Source organism: Camelus ferus, chromosome 2, assembly GCF_009834535.1.
Source record: "Camelus ferus isolate YT-003-E chromosome 2, BCGSAC_Cfer_1.0, whole genome shotgun sequence".
NCBI lineage: Eukaryota > Metazoa > Chordata > Mammalia > Artiodactyla > Camelidae > Camelus > Camelus ferus.
The window spans coordinates 69,536,214-69,556,291 of record NC_045697.1 but is presented as its reverse complement, the minus strand read 5'-3'; positions in this window follow the sequence as shown (position 1 = coordinate 69,556,291).

Below are 20,078 nucleotides of genomic sequence, written 5' to 3'. Positions count from 1 at the left end.
GCAAACTACAGCTCATAGGTCGTATTTGGCCTGCATTCTGTTTTGTAAATCTTTTTTTTTTTTTTAAATATGACCTCATCCATTTGTTCACATATGTCTATGATGTTTTTTGTGCTATGAAGGTGGAGTTGACTAGTGACAGACAAGCCTGCAAAGTGTAACAAGTACTACTTGGACCTTTGTAGAAGAAGTTTGCTGACCTTTACTCTAAATGTTTTGTAGTGATGATATTGACAAAAACCAAATATTCTTACCCTCTTTTCATTTCCTTTTCACTTTCAGCAAGCCCTTAACGCCTTTACCACCTGATGGCTTTATTATCAGTTCAGTCAACAGTGTGATTTGCATCATCATTTATTTTCTCTCCCCTCTACTTAGACAATGTCTGAGTCCACTGCAGTTTCTTCTGATTGTACCTGGTACTGTCTGGGTTCTTATGCTAAAAGACATCTCAACTGACCTCTCTGCTTTTTGCCCGTGGCTTCAAATGCTCATTGTGCACCTGCATGTTAAGACTTCTTTTACTACTCTTTAGGAAGCAGTCAAGGTAACGAGAGTTCTCTACCTAAAAATACTGGAGCTATATACTTATTCTCAAAGTGATACTTGGTGTTTTTAATAAAAATGATTGCAAAGTGTTTTCTAAATCATCCAACAAAGCTTGTACTCACTCTGAAGGACTACTTTAATAATATATTTCCTGTACTATGTAAAGCAGCATGTGATATGCCTTTGTTTGTTTCTTACTTTATTATAGGAAGTTAAAAAAAATGAAGATGGGGGAAAATGTGAGAAAAGACTAAGCCAAACGTGAGGTTAGTGTGCAAAATGCATTCCATAAAGCCCATTCTAGTAACCAAATAAAATGGAGAAGCATTCAAAGATGTTAATATTGTGCTTGGGCAACTGCCTTTTGTGGGACACAGTTTTTGTTGTAAGTATCCAGCAGGCTATACCAAAGGAAGACAGGATTCAGTAGCTACTCCACACTAAGGTTAAAGAAAAAACAGCAACCTGCTCCAGAAAAGCACACACGCATGCTTTGGGGTCAGACAGCCTCAGTTCAGATTCTAGTTCTGCCATCTAGTCAATGTTTAAGTTTAGTCATTTAGTTGAGCTCTCAAATCCAGTTTTCTCATCTATGAAACAAGGAGTGAAACCTGTGTCAGAGGGCAGCTGTGAGACTTAAATGAGGCCATGTGTGTCAGAGTGCAGTGCAGTGCTTGGTGCAGAGCAGATGTGAAAAGAGTGTTGGTCTTCTTCCATGGGTCTCTGTAAAACAGTACCTGTACTGTGCATAATGAATGCAGTAGCTGACATTCTATAGTAATACTGACTTTTATGGGATTTTTTTTAATAGCTAATATAGGCTGATGAAGTGATGCAAACTGTAGTTCCATAAATGTAATTGGGTGCAGGGCTTGACCACATTTTGAGATCCAGCCCAGTGTATCCAGTCTCAGCTTATAATGTAATGGTGCTTAATCTAACAGCTTTTGATGGAACAAAGTTTTGTGTTAACCTCCAGGGTAGCTATATATATAATTGTATGTACTGTTTAGGATTTCTGTTGTTCTCCTGAAGCCACTCAATGGGTTCTCTAGGCTGAGTAACCTTGTATTCTTGTATTAAGGGCCCCTACTCTACAGGTATGATAATGGCTGCATAAATCCTTAAACCAGTGGTTCTTAAATCTGTCCAACACCTCACTGCTTATGTAAAAGCAAACGTGTCATTGCATACTCCTATCATCTTAAAATGAAATTTACAGGCAATATAACTTGCTTACCGCTTGTTTTTAAAAAGTTAATTAGCTAACTAGAGAATAATAGAAATAACAATAGAATAATAACAGGGGAAATTAGAGGGAAGTAGTTTTTAGTAAAATTTTAGACCAAAAGTTAACTATATAATGAAAGTAGTCAGGTAATTGAACCCATATATAACAACAATTTAGACAATTGAACCCATATCTAATAACATTTAGACAACTAAATGCAAGGTATTAAATTTCTCTGAAATGGTGAATAATACTTAGGACTGAGCTCTGGACAAAAAGTATATATATTTTCAACTTAGATATTTCGGGTAAATTCAGAGTATGTTGAAACTGAAAAAACTAAGTGTTAGATAAAGTTAGGTAATACAGCTAGATTCAAGATTTCAATATTACAGATTTTTAAGAAAATTACGTAAATATCTGGCAGGATATTTGAATGTTGTTTGTGATACTAGCTCTTCGGTATGTGTATCTATATATTGCTTATCCCTAATAATGCTGGGAGTACTCCACCTATAACTGTTATAATCAAGTGTCCTATAAATTTCTCCTGGTTATGGTAGTAGTCAGTGGTACTGTGTCCCTTGAGAACCAGTCCTTTAGATTGGTGCTTTTCATATTTCATTGTGCATGTGAATCAGCTGGTCAATCTGATTCATTATGCCTGGAGTCAGGCCTGTAATTCTGCATTTATAAGAAGCTCCTACGTGATTCCTGTGATGATTATTGTGGTCCACTGACCACACTAGGCTTAACAATCTGTATCTGTAATGTCCAAAACAATAGCTCAGATACTGGACATTTTATCATTGCAGAAGGTTCTGTTAGACAGCTGTGCTCTATAGTTTCTCAAGTGAGATTTTAGTAAGTTTCAAATAGCAATGAGTTTCACTTTTGGACAAGTATCTGAAGAACTAGTTGTGTGTGCATTCATATGCTTTAGGATCAGAGTTTTGCATTCTTTTTGTGACAGTTTGACAGTCGGTTAAAGACATGTACCTGAATGAAATGTCACAAAATCTGCAGAGATGGGTAGGCTCTACTGAAAGAGTTCTAAAACATAAAAACAGCATTTTTTAATGTATTTATTACTGCAGCCTACAACAAGAATACATTTTGTATCTTGGCTCTGTTTATGTATGTATACCAAAACAAAAGTTTCACTCAGCTGTACTCAGCTGTACCATAGGGAATGAATGCATTTTGAGAATTTTTTTATGCTTATCTATTTCTTTTTAAATCTTTGGTCTTGGTCCTTTTCATCTAGTCAGTCACAACGTGCAGTTTGAAAAAATGCCGTAAAAGGTATCCCTGGTAATGTGAGCTTATTAATGTGAGTTTATACCCGTTGGGCCACATTGGCCATGAAACAGTCTCTCTTAAGCCTCCATTGTTTGTTTACACTTGGTTGACTTAACTTAATTAGACTCTAACATAAATACAAAAATTCCCAGATAACTGAATGAGTTATCTTGCCACATGGCACTATTAACTCTTAGTTAAACAGTTAAGACTTTGCCCAAAGTGGTAATGCTGGTTTTATGCTGATCGGTACTTTGTGGAATATGGGATTTTGCAGGGTGGGGGGCACAATAATTACATTGCAAAACTCATTACCTAAGGGGGGAGGTTACAGCTTAGGCGGTAGGAGCGCATGCTTAGCATGCATGAGGTCCTGCGTTCAATCCCCAGTACCTCCTCCAAAATAAGTGTATCAACTTCTCCCTTAAAAAAAAACTTAATAAAAAATAAGACTAGTTACCTATTTAAGGTCACACAATTTTTGCGAGTATAAACCACGTCATCTGCAATAACACAAATACTTCATATAAAGAGAGAGCTTGTATTTATCTTACTCACGTGTGGTATCAACTGATTAAGTTGCAAATTAGAAGGTGGAGGGAACATGCACGTTAGTTTTTTTTTTTAATATCTTACTGGGATTCTAATCTGTTAAAGGTGTTTCTTACCACTCAGTCTCCCACAAGACTCAGTATTTAGTCATTCAGCAAATAATCCTTAAGCATCTATTATGTGCCAGCCACTTCTAAGTGCTGAATAGACAGGAGAACAGAATAGACATGGTTCCACCCCAATGATTATAATCTTGAGTTTATATTATGTAAATATGTGAAAATACATTTATTATTAAATGTTTACTATGTGCCAGGCTAATTTACACTAATAAAGCGGAACAAAAATTTCTCACCTAATGAAGCTTTTGCTCTGTTGGATTTGTAGATATGTTTTATTTTCTCCATGTATTTGTAACAGTTTTTGCTTTATACAATTCAACACAAAGTTATTAGATGCTAAAAGATAAGTTTCCATTGTTAATTGTGCTTTATCGTACAGAGAAATTATTAGTATTTTTCCATTGCAGTAGGTATCACTGATGTCACCTGCCCTGAACCACTTTTTTCTACGAGCTGTTGATTCTCCTTACTCCCTGAGATCCTTATAGACTTAGGTCAAGCTCTTGGATTTCACTTAAGACCTATAAGAGTTATCATATGTGAACTCCAGATAAGCATTTTTAAAGCTTTTTAGTTGACATAATTTCAAAATTACAGAAAATTTTAAGAGTAGCACAAAGAATTTCCATACACCCATCACCCAGATTCATCAAATGTTAGCATTTTATCCTATTTATTCTAAATTTTTTCTGAACTATTTGAGAATAAGCTGATGTCCTCCTCTGCCTTAAACACTTCAGGGTGTGTTCCCTAAAATATTTAGTGTATGCTTTCTAAAAGGACATTCTCTTATATAACCATAATACAATGATCAAATCAGACGTTCACATTGGTACAGTAATATAATCTATAAATTATATTCAGATTTTACCATCTGCCAATAATTTATTTGTTAGCAGATGAAAGCCTCCGTTCATACATTGCATTCTGTTGTCATACCCCTTTAGTCTCCTTAATTTAGAACAGATTCTCAGCCCTCCTTTATGTTTAAGGACATTAACATTTTTAAAGAGCATATGCCAGTTATTTTGTAGAATATTTCTCAGTGTGGGTTTCAATAATGTTTCTTCATGGTCAGAATCAGGTTACAAACTTGGCAAGTATACAACAGAAGTCGGGGCATCATATCAGGGAGCCCATGATATCAGTTTGTTCCATTACTGGTGATAACTTTGATCACTTGATTAAGGTGATTTCTGTGGTTGTCTCCAATATAAACTTACTAATTTTTCCTTTGTAGCAGTTACATATCTTTTAGTGGAACTTCTTGTTTGTCCACAAATATTAACCAAAAAGTTTTAGTACCCATTGATGGTCTTGTGCCTTCAGTTATGATGATTGCCAAATTTTTTTTTCCTACTTCCATTGTCATTCTGTATCTATTAGTTGGTTTCCTGTTGTAAGAAAGAGATTCCCGTTAAGTAATTAGTTAATTTCAGTGCAGAGTAGAGGTTTCTATTTTATTCAGTAGATAATCCTTTACTATAGTTATTTTGATGTTCATGCCCTAGATTCAGCCAGTGGGACCCCCATCAAGCTGGCTCCTTATCTTTTGACGTGCTCGCATCATTGAGTGGAATTTTCTTTTGGTTGCAGAAGGATGTCCCCAGGCTTCTCTTGACTCACCTTGTACTTTCTCTGCTTCAGCCCTGAAATTCGTGATATCTCCATGGAGCCCTGATTCCTTTAGACAATGTACTTTGGTAACCAAGATCTGGGCAGTTGGTATACTCATTATTACCAGGGTGTCGTTGCTTGCAAGTTCTCACAGGAGACAGAGCTAGGAGATAGAAGTTTGTATGTATACATAACCACATATCTCTCTTTCTTTAATCATATTCATATATACAGACACACACACATGCCCCCTTAAATCCATGATTATTTCACACTGGTATCTCTAATTCCAACCCAGAACAGCCATCTTTCTGTTCTCTCTTCCCATATATGTAATTCTTTTCTGTGTACAATGAGGAAGCAGGATATCATCCCCAATACATTATTCAATCCTAGAATAAACAAAATAGTTTCATAATTGCTAGCCTATGCCTTTGCAAAAAGGAACTCTAAGAATTTGAGATATGTTTAGCGTTCATTTTTATCTCTAGATTTAGGGCATTAGTTCAAACACTGTTCAAATCTTCATTTCTCTCTCCTACCAATCCTTTCCTTTGGTGTAGCTATGTTATCATTTGAAATATTTTGCTCATTTGTTTCTGTTTGAATTCCATTTTAGGACTCCCTGCCCCCATCACATCTTGTTTCCTCTCCTCCCTTCTCCCTTTCATTTCCTTTTTTTCTCTTCCCTTCTTCCTTTCCCTTTTTTCCTCTCTCCCTTTACCCCTCCCCCTTCTCTCTTCCCCATCTCCCTTCCCTTTCTTCTTCCTTGCAAGTATAAAACATTAGCATAGTTCCAAAAGTTAGAATGGTTTATAAAGTTAGACTCAGAAAAATTACATCCTTCTCTTCCCCTAATTCTTTCTGTCCTTTCTACCCCGTTCCAACCTTTCTCATATAGGTAACCAAATTCATGCGAATCCTGGTTATCTTTCCTTTATTTCTTCTGCGTAAAGGAGTAGATACATGTTTGTTTTCTTACGTACTCTTCTTACGCAAAGAGTAACATTATAGATATCTTTTGCACTGTTTACTTTGCCTGACAATGTATGCTGGAAGTTGTTCCACTTCAGTCCACAGAGATTTTTACAGCTAAAGCGTACTTCATTGTCCCATAGTTTATTCAACCACTTAGTTACATATAACCAAATGCTTTCCAATATATGTAGTTACAAACAGTGCTGCAATGAATAATCTTGTAGTTCAATTTTCATGGATCTTCAGATTAAACTCCCGGAAATGGGATTGTTTGGTTAAAAGGTAGGTATATATGTAGTTTTGTTAGTCCCTTCCTTAAGGTTTGCATCTGTGCATTACCACCTGCAGTGTGTGTGCGCTTGTTTCCCCAGGGCCTCACCAACAGAATGTGTTGTTACTACTTATATAGTATTTGCGAGTGGAAAGAGGAGAAATGGTATTTTGGTAGTTTTTATGTTCTTTATTTTGAGTGGTGTTGAATATATTTTTTAGGCTTTGTGTGTATGTTGTGTCATATCTTTTACCCATTTTATTACCAAGTTTTTCCATTCTAGTATTTTTGACAGCTCCTCAGGTAGTAACCAGGTAATTAAATGTGTAGCCAGGATTGAAAATTGCTTCCCTGTTCTTATAAAACTTCACCTTGGCCACATTTGTAGTCCTTTCCCAAGATAAATGTGTGGGTGTGCATGCGTGCGTGTGTGTACATGCCCCAGAATCAGTAAGGAGAGTGAGAACTGGTGTTTTGGGGGTTCCTGGTTCCAGTTGTAACTGAAGCCCATCTGTTTCCCTACTCTTTCTACTTTTCATTTGATAATTTCTACATTCTGTGAGCAAATAACCTCCACCCTTAAGTTAGTTGGATTTCAGTTGCTAGCAGAATAGCCTGAAGAAAATAACCATTTTATTCTTTGTTACTGTAATTTTTCATATTCTCTCGAGGAGTACTCTTCATCTGTTGGTCAGTTTTGCTGTTTTTTCACTTTATTTCTGATGGAGTCTTTGATGTACCCATATTAAAAGGTTAGTGAACTACAATGTAAATGTACTCTTCTGGCATTTCTCACATTTTCTAGTGCTGGGCCTTCTTGATGCCATCTAAGCTTTCCATTCCCCTTTGCCTGTGACAGCCCTCGCTTTAGTTCTTGCACTGTTGTCATAAAGAAGGACATGCATTTTTGGGTGCAGGTGTATATTCCTGGCGCTCTCTGCTATCTGCCACCACTGTGCCATCCCTGTTTACACAATCTTAGGTGCTTCTGGCTGTACTTATCTATGTTTCGGTGTCTCTGGATTATCCTGTTTCACTGAGGAACACCACAAAGTTTCCCTCCTGCCTGTATTACTGTTTTTGCCCAGTTTCCAGGAGGAGAAAGGGAAAGATGCTGCTTCACACAATTTCACATCAGAAGTCGGTATTCCTCTTCACTGTTATTTTGTTATGATTATGGGAAGGAAGAAAGGTAAATTTATCCTCTGTCTGTTGTTTTCAGTTTGAAACCAGATTTTGGCCTCTTTAATCCTTTCTGAGTTTGCCTGTCTTTAATACAGAAGACTAACCTATTGTTATAATTTATATCTTTGGGGTGATAATCATCTTTTTAGTTTCTTAAAATGTTAGGTTGCTCCTTTTTCAGTGTTTTGCTTTAAACTATTTTCTTTGCTTTTTTCTTTCTGAAATGTGCATTTTATTTTTGATTCTTTTAATGGATATTTTAAGTTTGCATAGCATTCTTCTTATATTCTTCATCAATGTTAACTAGTCCATGATGTAATATTTTTAGCTCTTCTTATTTAACAAAATCCTCAAACTTTTACTATTTTCAGTCTTTTTAGAGGCTAGATTATTATTAAAACTTTTTTTACACTGTCCATATTTTCAATGAGTAGTACTTTCAACAGTTTACATTGTTTTATGACCACACTTACAGTATTTATATTTGTAACTACTTTGTCTTATTTACTGCCTGACCCTGAAGTCATCATTTTCAAAAATAATGAAATTAGCTTTATTATTTTTATTTGACCATATAAATGGTATTTGTTCATTAAAAATACAATTTATAAAAGCATGAGAACTGTTAATATGTTGGTGGTCAGATTCTCATGTATTCATAATATCCACAAAACACAGGACTAGTTAAGGTGTTGGGCTGCAGTTGCCCCAAATATTTGACCAAAAGTAATATCAACAATAGAGGTTTATTAATTAAATATATAACATGTAATATGAAGACAAGAGGTTGAAGGTTACAGGGTTTACAACAGTTTAGCAAAGCCAGGGCTTTGGACTGGCATCTCTTGATTTCCTTGGCTTTCCTCTCATAGTCACAAGACGGCTCTCACAGCTCCAGCCATAACTTCCTCAGATAACTCTGTTCGAAAGCAAGAAATAAAGAAATAACCTGCTTTTCCTTGTGTCTCTCTTTTCAAGGAGAAAAGAAATCTTTCCGAGGAGACCCTAGCAGATTTTTACTTTCCATCGGGCAGATTTTTACTTTCCATCGGGCAGATTACATGGTCATGCCTCAGCTGCAGCGCAGACTGGGAAAGAGTGCCTCTGGCATTTTCTGCCTCTGCATTGAGAGGTAGACTTTGATAGTGAGAAAGGATGATAGAGGATGGCTATTGGATAGACAGCTGACAGTATCTGTCACACTTGTAATTGTACATAAAACAGCTATGTCTGGTGTTTATTTTGGTGTGGACATTTTTCAAAAGAAAACTGTTTTCCTTTCCATAAGCAAACCCCACATAATCATTACTAAAAATCTGTTACCTGGGGGGAGAGTGGAGAGTGTAGCTCAGTGGTAGAGTGCATGCTTAACATGCACGAGGTCCTGGGCTCAAACCCCAGTATTGCCTTTAAAATAAATAAAATAAACATAATTCCATGCCCCCCCCAAATCTGTTACTTCACTCTTTACTATGCTTATGTATATACACAGATAGAGTAGAGGTTTGTCATTGTTTTATAAAATGGGTTCACATTATGTACATTTATCTGCATCTTGCTTTTCTTGTTTACTATTTAGTATAAATTCTATGTTAATAGGCACAGATCTACTTTCAGTTATTTTAAAGCCTGTGCAGTTTTTGCTGTGTATGTACCATGTTTTATCCAACCATATCTTTATTGATGAGCATTCTATCTTGTTTCTAGTTTTTTCCTCTGCAAGTAGTACCATTACAAATATCCTTCCTATGCATATGTCCTTATGTTTTAGGGCTTTATTTAGATTATGGGAATGGTGACCCAATGCTGTGTTAAAGGAAGTGTTGTCATACACATGCATAATTTTACGTAAGTTTGAAAATGTTATAAATCCACGTATCACCCACAAACGTGTAAAAGAGTTCCATTTTCTTAGTACCTTTACTAGTGGTAGTTGTTTGCTCATTGTGTATTTGTCCATTGCATCAACAAATACTGAATATCTCTGCCATATGTCTGGCACTATTCTAGATGTTAGAATGAAGAAGTTTTTGCACCCATGGAGTTTCGAGTCTACTGACAGAGATAGGCAGTAAACAAATACAACAAAATGAATACGATCTAACAAATTCTGCACAAATACAATAAAACAATCCATTACAACAGGTAACTTGCAAGTGTTGTAAGGAAAAATAGAGTAGGGTAAGCAGAGGGAGCACTGTGGGAGGGAGATTCTGTATTAGACTGGGTGATCAGGGCAAATTTCTGAGCAGTTGACTTTTGGGCAAAGACCTGTTTAAGGGAAGGAGTAAGCCATGATATCTAAGGAGAAAGTGTTTTAGGCAGAGGGGACGGTGTCTTACATTTGAAGATCACTAGCTGGACGGTGTGTCTGAGTGATAGGAGAAAAGTGGAAAGAAATGAGGTCAGTAGGCTTTCTCAGCCACGGTAAAGACTGGTAGTGTTAACTGAGGCTGTTATTCTTAACAATCTGACAGATGTAAAGTAGTATGTCATTGTTACTTGATATTTCTCTGTATAACAGTTTTGAAACTTTTCACGTGTGTTTCTGGATTGACAATTCTGCCTTTTAGTATTTACTCTTCTGCATATATCCATAGTCAAGTTATTTCTACTATTGTTTTCTGAGATTATTTGTTTTGCACTATAAATGCTTTTACAAGTATACCATTTAGTGACTTGAGTTAGGATGTTTTTTTCTCAATCACAAATTGTGAATTTCTTTGAAAACCATATGTTGTTAGTGTTACAGATTTATGACCATTGTATGTGCATGAGTTGCCTTTTCTATAATGTGTCACTCTATTCTGCTTTATGGCTTTTAAAGTTATATTGCACACTGGCGGATATTAGTAGAGAAAAGGTTTTGCCACTTACCAGCCTGTGACTTTGGGTAAGTTTTTAAACTCTATGCTTTCATTCGTCATCTGTAAAATAAGGATTATAACAGCATCTACCTCATGGGGTTATTATGAGGATTAAGAGTTAATACTTTTAAAATGCTTAGAACAGTGCCTGGCATGCTATGTATTATACAAGTGTCATCTTTCACTTTCTAAGTGGAAAAAAAAATTCCAGATAGAGAAATATTCAGAGACTATACCAGCCATCTACACTATCTTAACAAAATACTCAAGAAAAGGCTCAAACTTGATTAAGAAAGAAGCTAAACTAATTTTACCTTGTCTTGTTAGAGATTAAAAAAAAGAAATCCAGTACTGATCTTTTTGGGGGTGGGATGGGAAAATGATTCTTTTTCTCTCTCTCAATCTTTTCTTTTAGTCTAGAAGCTTGTATGATTTTATCCTTGAAATAATAATTTTATGAAGCTAATTTAGGTGTGTGTATTTTCTCAAACTATCCTAACTGGGGCTCCTAGCCACTTCGATCTACACACTTACATTTTCTTTTATTGATTTGTTTAGTAATTGCCTTTCCTTCATCTGTATTTAGTTAATTTCTCCTGGAATTCTGTGATTTTTTTATGAGAGATGCCCTTGGATCTGTCCAGGTCAGTAGTCATCTTTTCTCTTGAGTCCCATTCTTTTCAATACTTGCTTAAAGTTGTGAGATAGGTCTCTGACTTGACCTTTAATTAATCAGGGTCTAAAAGTGACCTTTCTCCACTTTGATTTATCTAGTTAATTAAAAAAATTTAAATCCATGGTTTGTGATTTAGAATCAGATTTCCTTAAGCACTTTCATTTTGTATGTTTAAGATGGCTTCTTTGCCCTTCAGTGTAGCTCTGTTTCAGGAGGTAATCTCCGTTCTCGGTGTTCTGCTTGTTCTTCCTCACTCTGGCTGCTAGAACTGGGGCCTTGGCATTTTCCTTTGCCTCCACAGGGCTCCACCCTTGCTCCAGTGCAACTCCACTAGTTCTGAGAGGCACTGTCTTGCAGCCCGCTGGCACTCAAGCCAGAAGGTTGTGTATCCGCTACTGAGAACTCTCTGCCCCCTTGACTCCTCAAATTCTGTCAGTCAATCGGTTCCCCACTTATCCCTAAGGGCCAGACATGTGAAAAGGAATGAGATCTGATATGATATCATTTATCATGTATGATATCAGTGACTTTTCAATCCTCACCTTAGAGCTCTTACTCTTTCTGCAGGGCCCCGAAGTTTCATTTGGCCTAAAAGGGAAAACCCAAGTTCACTCACTCTTTGGAAGAGATCTAAGCAGAACTTGAGGTTTATCGTATACTCTCTTCCTGCCTACTTAGGGGAAGTAGTTGGCATTTGAGCTGGAGTTGAGAGAACTGAGCAGTAGGAATGCATTTACACTGCCAGAGATCTCCCGATCTTGAGCTCTTAAGGTCATTTGTTAGATGTCTTTATGCAACTTTTTCAAGAAGGATTCATGGATGGTATATTTTCTCAGCCTTGCATATCTGAAATGATCTTTTTGTTTCTTTCTACATGTTAAAGGAAACTTGAATAGATTATAAATTGTGTCTACATACTATTTGAATCAAGATAACAAACTTAAAATATATTCCATCCTCTTTCCTTGGCAAATAAATTTTCATTACAATAAAATTGAAAAAGATCTGTAGCCTTATGGTTTTTATTTTTTTATTTATCATTTTAACCATTTTTAATTGTACAGTTCTGTGGCAAGTATGTTCACATTTTGTAACCAACACCACCAACCATCTCCATGGATACATGTATGTGAGTTGCACTGTTGGCTTTTTTTTCCTTTTTAATTAAGATTTACAGAAAAAATGAACATGTAGTATAGAAAGTTCCATATTACTCCCCTCCTCCCATCACACGCAATTTTCCTATTAACATTTTGCATTGGTGTGGTAATAATTTGGTATAATTAATGAACTGGTATTGATACATTATTATTACTGAAGCCATAGTTTATACAGATTTTCTTAGTTTTTACCTAATATCTTTTTTCTGTTCCAGGATCCCATCCAGAATACCACATTACATTTAGTTGTCATGTCTCCTTAGGCTCCTCTTGATTTTGATAATTTCTTACACTCTCTTTGTGTCTGATGTACAGATTTGAGGAGTACTGGTCAGGGATATTGTAAGTTATTTTTTTAAACATTTTTTAAAATTGAAGTATGGTTGATTTACAATATCGTGTTAGTTTCTGATGCACAGCATAGTGGTTCAGATATAGATGTATAGATATATATATATACTTTTTCATATTCTTTTTCATTACAGGTTACTGCAAGCCATTGAATAAGTTCCCTGTACTATACAGTAGGACCTTGTTGTTCATCTATTCTGTACATAATAGCATTATGTTTTTATATGACAAGGTGCCAAGTATCAAAGATGACTGAATGTAATTATTGCACGTATCTGGGTGTTCAACAGCAATGTTTGGGTGAGTGATAAAAATATATGTTGTTGTTCAGGGACACTGCTAATTTTTGCTGTTCTATATATATTTGGATATTCTTCCATTGTTTTTATCTTATCTTTTAGTCTTTATTCTGAAGAAATTTTCCCATTTGTCTTGCTTTCATGCTAACAAAATCATTAATTACATTCTTATAAGAATTTTCTCATAACATCCGTTGGCAGTAATATAAAGTATAAAAAATATTCCAAGTGTGTAATATTTAAATATATTTAATCAAAAAAGGAAATTAAATATTAAAAATTATTTTATTTTAAAAAGTTGTCTTAAAATATTCAAAATTATTGATAAATTGAAAGACAAAATATGAACATAATTGTCTTAATTTAAAATAAAAATTTAAATAAAATAATTTTTTGAAACTTTAATGAAATATTATTAAATGGCTTATATAAATAAAACTCAATGTTCAACACCCATCTTGTTGCTGATGTAAAGAATCAGTAACACACTTCATACATTACTTATTATTTCTACAACTATCTATATACAAATGTAAGAGTGATAATAAGTTACTTAATATCATGAAGTGTTGCACTTTGTGTACCTGCTGTGAATACTTTGCTGTTTGTGAATCATTATGTCATTTTAAAATTTAGTCTTTAAATTTAGTCTCTTAACCAAGAACAGCTCTGCTACTTAGATCAGTTTTCTTGTAGGATGGCCCACATTCTGGATATCTGATTGTTTTACTTGTTTTTTTAGCTCCCATATTCCCATTAACTGGAGGTTTAGCTCAAAGGTTTGGCTAGAAACATATCCAACTTTTTTGGCAAGAATGCTTCATGGTTAATGCTGTGTATTTAATATTGCATCCCATCAGTGAGCACATAATGTTTATCACTTGCCTAAGATGATGATGCCAGATCAATCAATTGTAAGATATGTTTTTCCTTTGCAATAAGAAATTAATCTGTGGGGTGATATTTGGTTCAATGCCAATATCATCTTCAACAACCTTTTACCCAATGGTTTTAACATCCTGTCTGAATTATTTCATTAAGAATTGCAGAAAGATTTTTCCAGTTAAATAATTCCTTCTACATTTATTAGCTGACATTTTTCTATAAAGAAGAATTTTCCCTCAACAACAGGAGATAAATTATAGTTCTTCCCCAAAGGCAGAATAAATGTTTAATTCTTTACTGGTTACATGGGGACAGGAAGATGGAAAGAAGACTTCTCTGAGTATAACTTTTTATATAGTTTTGATTTTCTCTTACCAATGTATTTTATACATTAAATCTAGAAGGAACATAAAATGTAAAAATCCAAATTTAACTCCAACAATTAAAAGACCTATTTTTAATTCATATTGGTAGAATCTATACAGAGAAAATAATTATTTCAAGTGAACGTTGAATATTCCATTTGTATGTTCTTAGCGGGATATGTTCTACGAACCAAAAGAACTGCAAAGTAATCTTAAAACTTCATGAGGTAATTGTATTGCTGATTGTAATAGAATTACCAGGACCCAGGATTTTCGGTGCCAGAGAAGAGATACACAAATATAAACCCAAAAGTTTAGAAAGATTCCTGTTTATCAGTTGTTTATAAACATTAATACGGAATCATTTAAAAATATTTAAGAACATTTCTTAGTTTTACTCATGGCAATGATGCCCCACCTGGTAAAAATAAGATTCCCAGGTGTACCTGATCTCACTCACAAATCTGACACTTTCTATGGCAAAACTGCGAAGTTAGTTAAATCCGTGCTCCACCTCTCAGGTGTCTGGACATAGCTGGAGAAGAACACAACTACACTAACTAAATTCATCGCCCCAATATCAGGTGGGTCTCAGTGATACCTCATGGTTGAAGTATAGATCCCTGGTCCGTTCACTGGGCTGCTCTCTTGGTTATTTCACACTTCTCCTTTCTCACACTTCCAAGTCACTTCCTCTATCCTCACTCTGCCACTTCTGCTTCCTAATTCTCTGAGAAATTAGAAACAATCAGAAAAGAACTTCTTCACAATGGAGTACTACGTAGTAATTAAATTAAAAACAAAACCCAAAACATTGATACAGATGAATATCACAGACATATTAAGTGAAAGGTTCTCATCACCACATCTACACTATACAATCTGTAAGATCACTCTCATGTATTCTGGCATCTTAATCTGCTTCTATAGAACCTACCTTTCCTCCACGTAGGCAGAATATCTCATCCTCTCCCACCTTGCTCAGGGACATTACTGCAGCATTCACTCTCCGTCATCAGTGTCCCTCACTACTTACTTGCTCCTGTCAGCATATACGTATGTTATTTCCCCATCCCTTAGGAAACTTCTCTTAACCCCGCCTTCTCTGCCAGCTTCTGCCTTGATTCTCTGCTTGGCAGCAAAACTCCTCAAAAGAGCTCTCTGTAGGCAGTAGGGGACCCATGAAACCACTAGCCATATAAATCTGTAGAGGATTTGCTCTCTCCAGAAGGTTTCCTCATGCCCTTTTCTTGTCAACACCACCCTTAAAAGATAACCACTATTCTGACTTTTATCATTATTAGTTTTGCTTGATCTTAAACTTCATATAAGTAAATAGATCATTGGTATGTACTGTTGTGACTGCTTTCACGTAATATGATGTCTGTAACATTCATCTGTATCACTATGTTTTGGGATTTTTAATTTAATCACTATGTAGTACTCCACTGCAAGACTCTACCATTGATTCATTCTTCTATTGACGCACGTCTAGATAGCTTCTAGGTTTTGACTGTTATGAATGATGCTGCTGTGAACATTTTTAAAACTTATGTTTTGGCAGAGACGTATACTCACTTCTCATGGGTATGTATCTAGGAGTAGAACTGCTGGATCGTAGAGTAGACATATCTTTCATTTTACTGCATAGTGCCATCTGTTTTTCTATTGCCAAACTGTTTTCTGACGTGTTTGAACTAATTCACTTTCACGTAAGTAATATACAATAGTTTCAACTGTTGCTCCACATCCTCATTATTTTTCAATATTGACAATCTTTTTAATTTTAGTGATTCTGGTAAGTGTGTTATCTCATTTTAATTATTATTTCTGTGACAAATAATTAAACACCTTTTCATAGGCTTCTTGGGCATTTGAATAGTCTCTTTTGTGACAGACCTCGTCAGGTCTTTTGCCAATTAAAAAAAAAATAGAATTATTGTCATTTTCCTACTGATTTAGAAATGAGTCTTTTGTTGGATTTATGTACCATGAAAATTTCTTAGTCTGTGATTTTCCTTTTTACTTGCTTAACTGTGTCTTTTGATGAATATAGTTCTTAATTTTAATGAAGTCAGTCTTTTATGGTTAGTGTTTTTTATGTTCTATTTGACTGTCTTGAGGAAATTTTCCTGTTTTATTCTAAAAGCTTTATTGTTTTACACATTTAAAACTGTGATATCTCAAATGAAATTTTGTATGTCATATTTGGTAGGGGTCAAGTTTCATTTTGTTCCATAAAATATACAAATATTCCAGTACTCCTTATTGAAAAGCCATTCATTCTCTTATAGCCTTACATTGATATCTGTCATTAGTTGGGTCTTTTTCTGTTCCATTGCTCCATTCTGTTCCATTGTTCTATTTGTGTATCCTTGTACCAATCCCACACGGTCTTAACTACTGTAACTTTGCACTAAGTCTTGGATTCAAATATGTTTTTCTCAAGCTTGATTTGGCTCTTCTGGTCCTGATTTTTTTTTTTTTGATACCTCAAAGTAATATATATTTATAGACCCAATGCAGAGAAGACCAATTTTAGGTTATAAGCAATCAGTTGATAGGGAAAAAAAAAAATCCCTTTATAGTGTTTGAGCAAATATTTTGAAAAGCCTATTGGTGGGATAGCAAAATCTCACCAATGGTATTTTAAGTTTCCATAGCTCACCTATTATTCCTTCATTCTCTCCGGTCCAGTCATGTGTAGAAAGGTACCAGTTTTTGGTGAAGTGACTGTTCATTTTAAGAATAGTGATAAGAAGTGGAGGGTTAATCTAATGATTATCTATGACAAAGGCACAGAATAAAGATATAGGTAACAAATCCCCAGCTTTATCCCACTGACACCACCAGGATCTAGTAACAAGGTATTGAGAAATTATACATCTACATCAGTGGTTCTCAACTGAGGGGCAATTTCTGTCCCCAGGGGGACACTTGACAGTGTCTGGAGACATTTTTTGGGGGCAGGAGGTGAGAGAGAGATGAAGGTGGGTAAAGGCCAACAGTGTTGCTCAACACCCTACACCTCACCAGACAGCACTCACGGCCATGAAGAATTACCCAACTGAAAAGATCATCCTGTGGCAATTAAGAAACCCTGATATAGACGGTCACAGCTTTCTCTCATGGAAAGATCTTCAGACAAATAGCCCACCCATTTAATTCTGCTGTGGTATTTGCACATAAAGAGAGCCAGCGGGCAGCAGTGCCTTGATGAGTGAATATGCCTCAGGGGCTGGAGAGGTAGGATTTAAAACTTAAGATAAACCACATCTGGTTTACCAAAGAATGAAGTCAAGAACTGAAGGAGGAAATGGTGGTAATGTAAACCAGGGGACCCACCATCCCCCTGGAGGTTAGAGAAAAAGTTGACAAACTGTCTCTCACTTCTGTGGGAAACTATTCTCTCCTGACACATAATTGTCACATTTGTTACGTGGAAGGGGATGGAGACAAACCACCCTACTCTCAAACATTCCAAAGTGAACTGGGTTTTTTTTTGGTAGCTAGAGTTTGAAGCTAGAATCTACAAGTCTTGTTCTTCAACAGCCCCTTGTATTTTTCCTGCTCTTCTCTTCACTCTTCCACTGGTTCCTTTCTCTTCCAGAGTTTAGAATCCCAGGTGTTGGAACCCCCATGCTTTTTTTCCTATTGGGTCATTTCCATTAGCATACAAATACTACGTTATTATGTTTACCATCTTAAAACATGAAATTTTTGCTTGAATCGTTTCTCTGTTCCCGTTTGCAGTAAATCTCAGAAAGGTGTTTACTCACTGTATCCAATTTCTTTCTTCCAATTTTTGCTTGAAGTCACTTTAGTAAGGCTTCCCTCAGCTTCTGACTTGTCTTCCTACTTCCATCCTTGCTCCTCTGCATTCTCTTCTCAGCACAAACAGCCAGAATGATTCTTTTAAAATGCAGTGCCTTTGTTCCAAACATTGCAGTAGCTCTTCATTTCTTAAAATAAAAGCCAAAATTCTTTCATATCTATGAGTCCATATGTGAACTGGTCCCATTTACTTCTCTGGTTTTCGCTTGGCCCTCTCCTTGTTCATTTTGATACAGGAAAAATGTGTCATGAGAGGATGGCCATGTCCCAGGACCCAGGCAAGTCCCTGCGATGCGCCCCATCAGGTGGCTTGGCTCAGGAAAGAATATGAATGAGCCATAGTTGAGTAAAGGTAGATTTCTTCAGAGAGGTACACACTGCATAGACAGAGAGTGGGCCATCTCCAAAGGTGAGGGATAGAGGCCAAGAGGCAGGGTGTTGCTCATTTTTATTGGCTCAGTTATTTCATATGCTAGTAAATGGGAGGATTATTTCAACTACTTTGAGGAAGGGGCTGTGATTCCCCAGAATTGGGCCACCACCCACTTTTTGATCTTTTATGGTCAGCCTCTGAACTGTCACGGCACCAGTGGAAATGTCATTTCCCATGCTAATGTATTACAATGAGCATATAATGAAGCTCAAGATCTACTGGAAGTCAAATCTCCTGCCATCTTGGGCCTCAGGGTCTATTGGGAGTTGAATTTTCCACCATGTCAGTGTAATTGCTGTGGTTTTTTATTTATTTATTTATTTATTTATTTATTTATTTATTTATTTATTTATTTATTTATTTATTTATTTATTTATTTTTTGATGGTTGTGCCCTGCCCCCTTACCTCCGGTTTCAATTTCAATTCAGCCACTCTGGTCTCCTTGATGTTTCTGGACTTTCCCAGTCTCAAGGTCTCTGCACTGCTTTTTCCTTTGCCTGGGACCCACTTCCTCCAGATGTTCACAGGACACATTCCTTCACATCCTCAAGTCATTTCTCAATGAAGTCTACTCTACTATAAGTTTACATTGTAAATAGCCCATGTTGCAGTCCCAATCTTCCTCACCTGGATCTATTTCCTTCTATACTGCTCATCAACTTCTAAAATTGTTGTTCATTTATTCAACATTTATTGATCACCTGCTGTGTGCCAGGCATAGTACTGGTTGCTAGGGATATATCAGTGAACAAAACAGACAAAAATATCTTCCTTCATAGAGCTTATATTCCAGAGGGAAGAGACAGATAAGAATAATTTTAAAAAATTGTAAGGTTTTATTAGCAGAAAAACAAATTAAGAGAGGTTGATCATCAGAATAATTTAGCAATTAAAAAAATTAACTCCTGGGTCTCATTTCAAACATACTGAATTAGAACATTTAGAGTGAGGGTTAGGCCTAGGGCTTATATTTTACAAAACTCTAGGTTATTCAGAAAGACTGGGATAAATGCTTTAGAGTATAATTGTGTCTCAGAATGAAGGATAATGGCACGTTTGCTCCTTTCTATAACAACTTATTCACATTATACTTGTGTCCTGACAGAGCGGAGAAAAGAGATGCTCATGGGGAGATAAGTATACTAAGATTGAGGTTTCTGGATGATTTTTTTCTGGACTAGGTTTTTCCCACTGGTTGAGCATTATTTGGGAAAAGAGTCATTAGGTAAATGGTGAGGGCAGACCCTCATTCAGGAAGAACTCTCACTTTCAGAGTCTAGGTGAGAGGCAATGATCTTACGGTTAAAATAATGAAAAAGATCCGTTATTGGGAGAGAAATGTTTTAGAGAGGTACCTCTGCAATTCTTCTGAGGGAAAAGTATATGAAACTTGGTATATT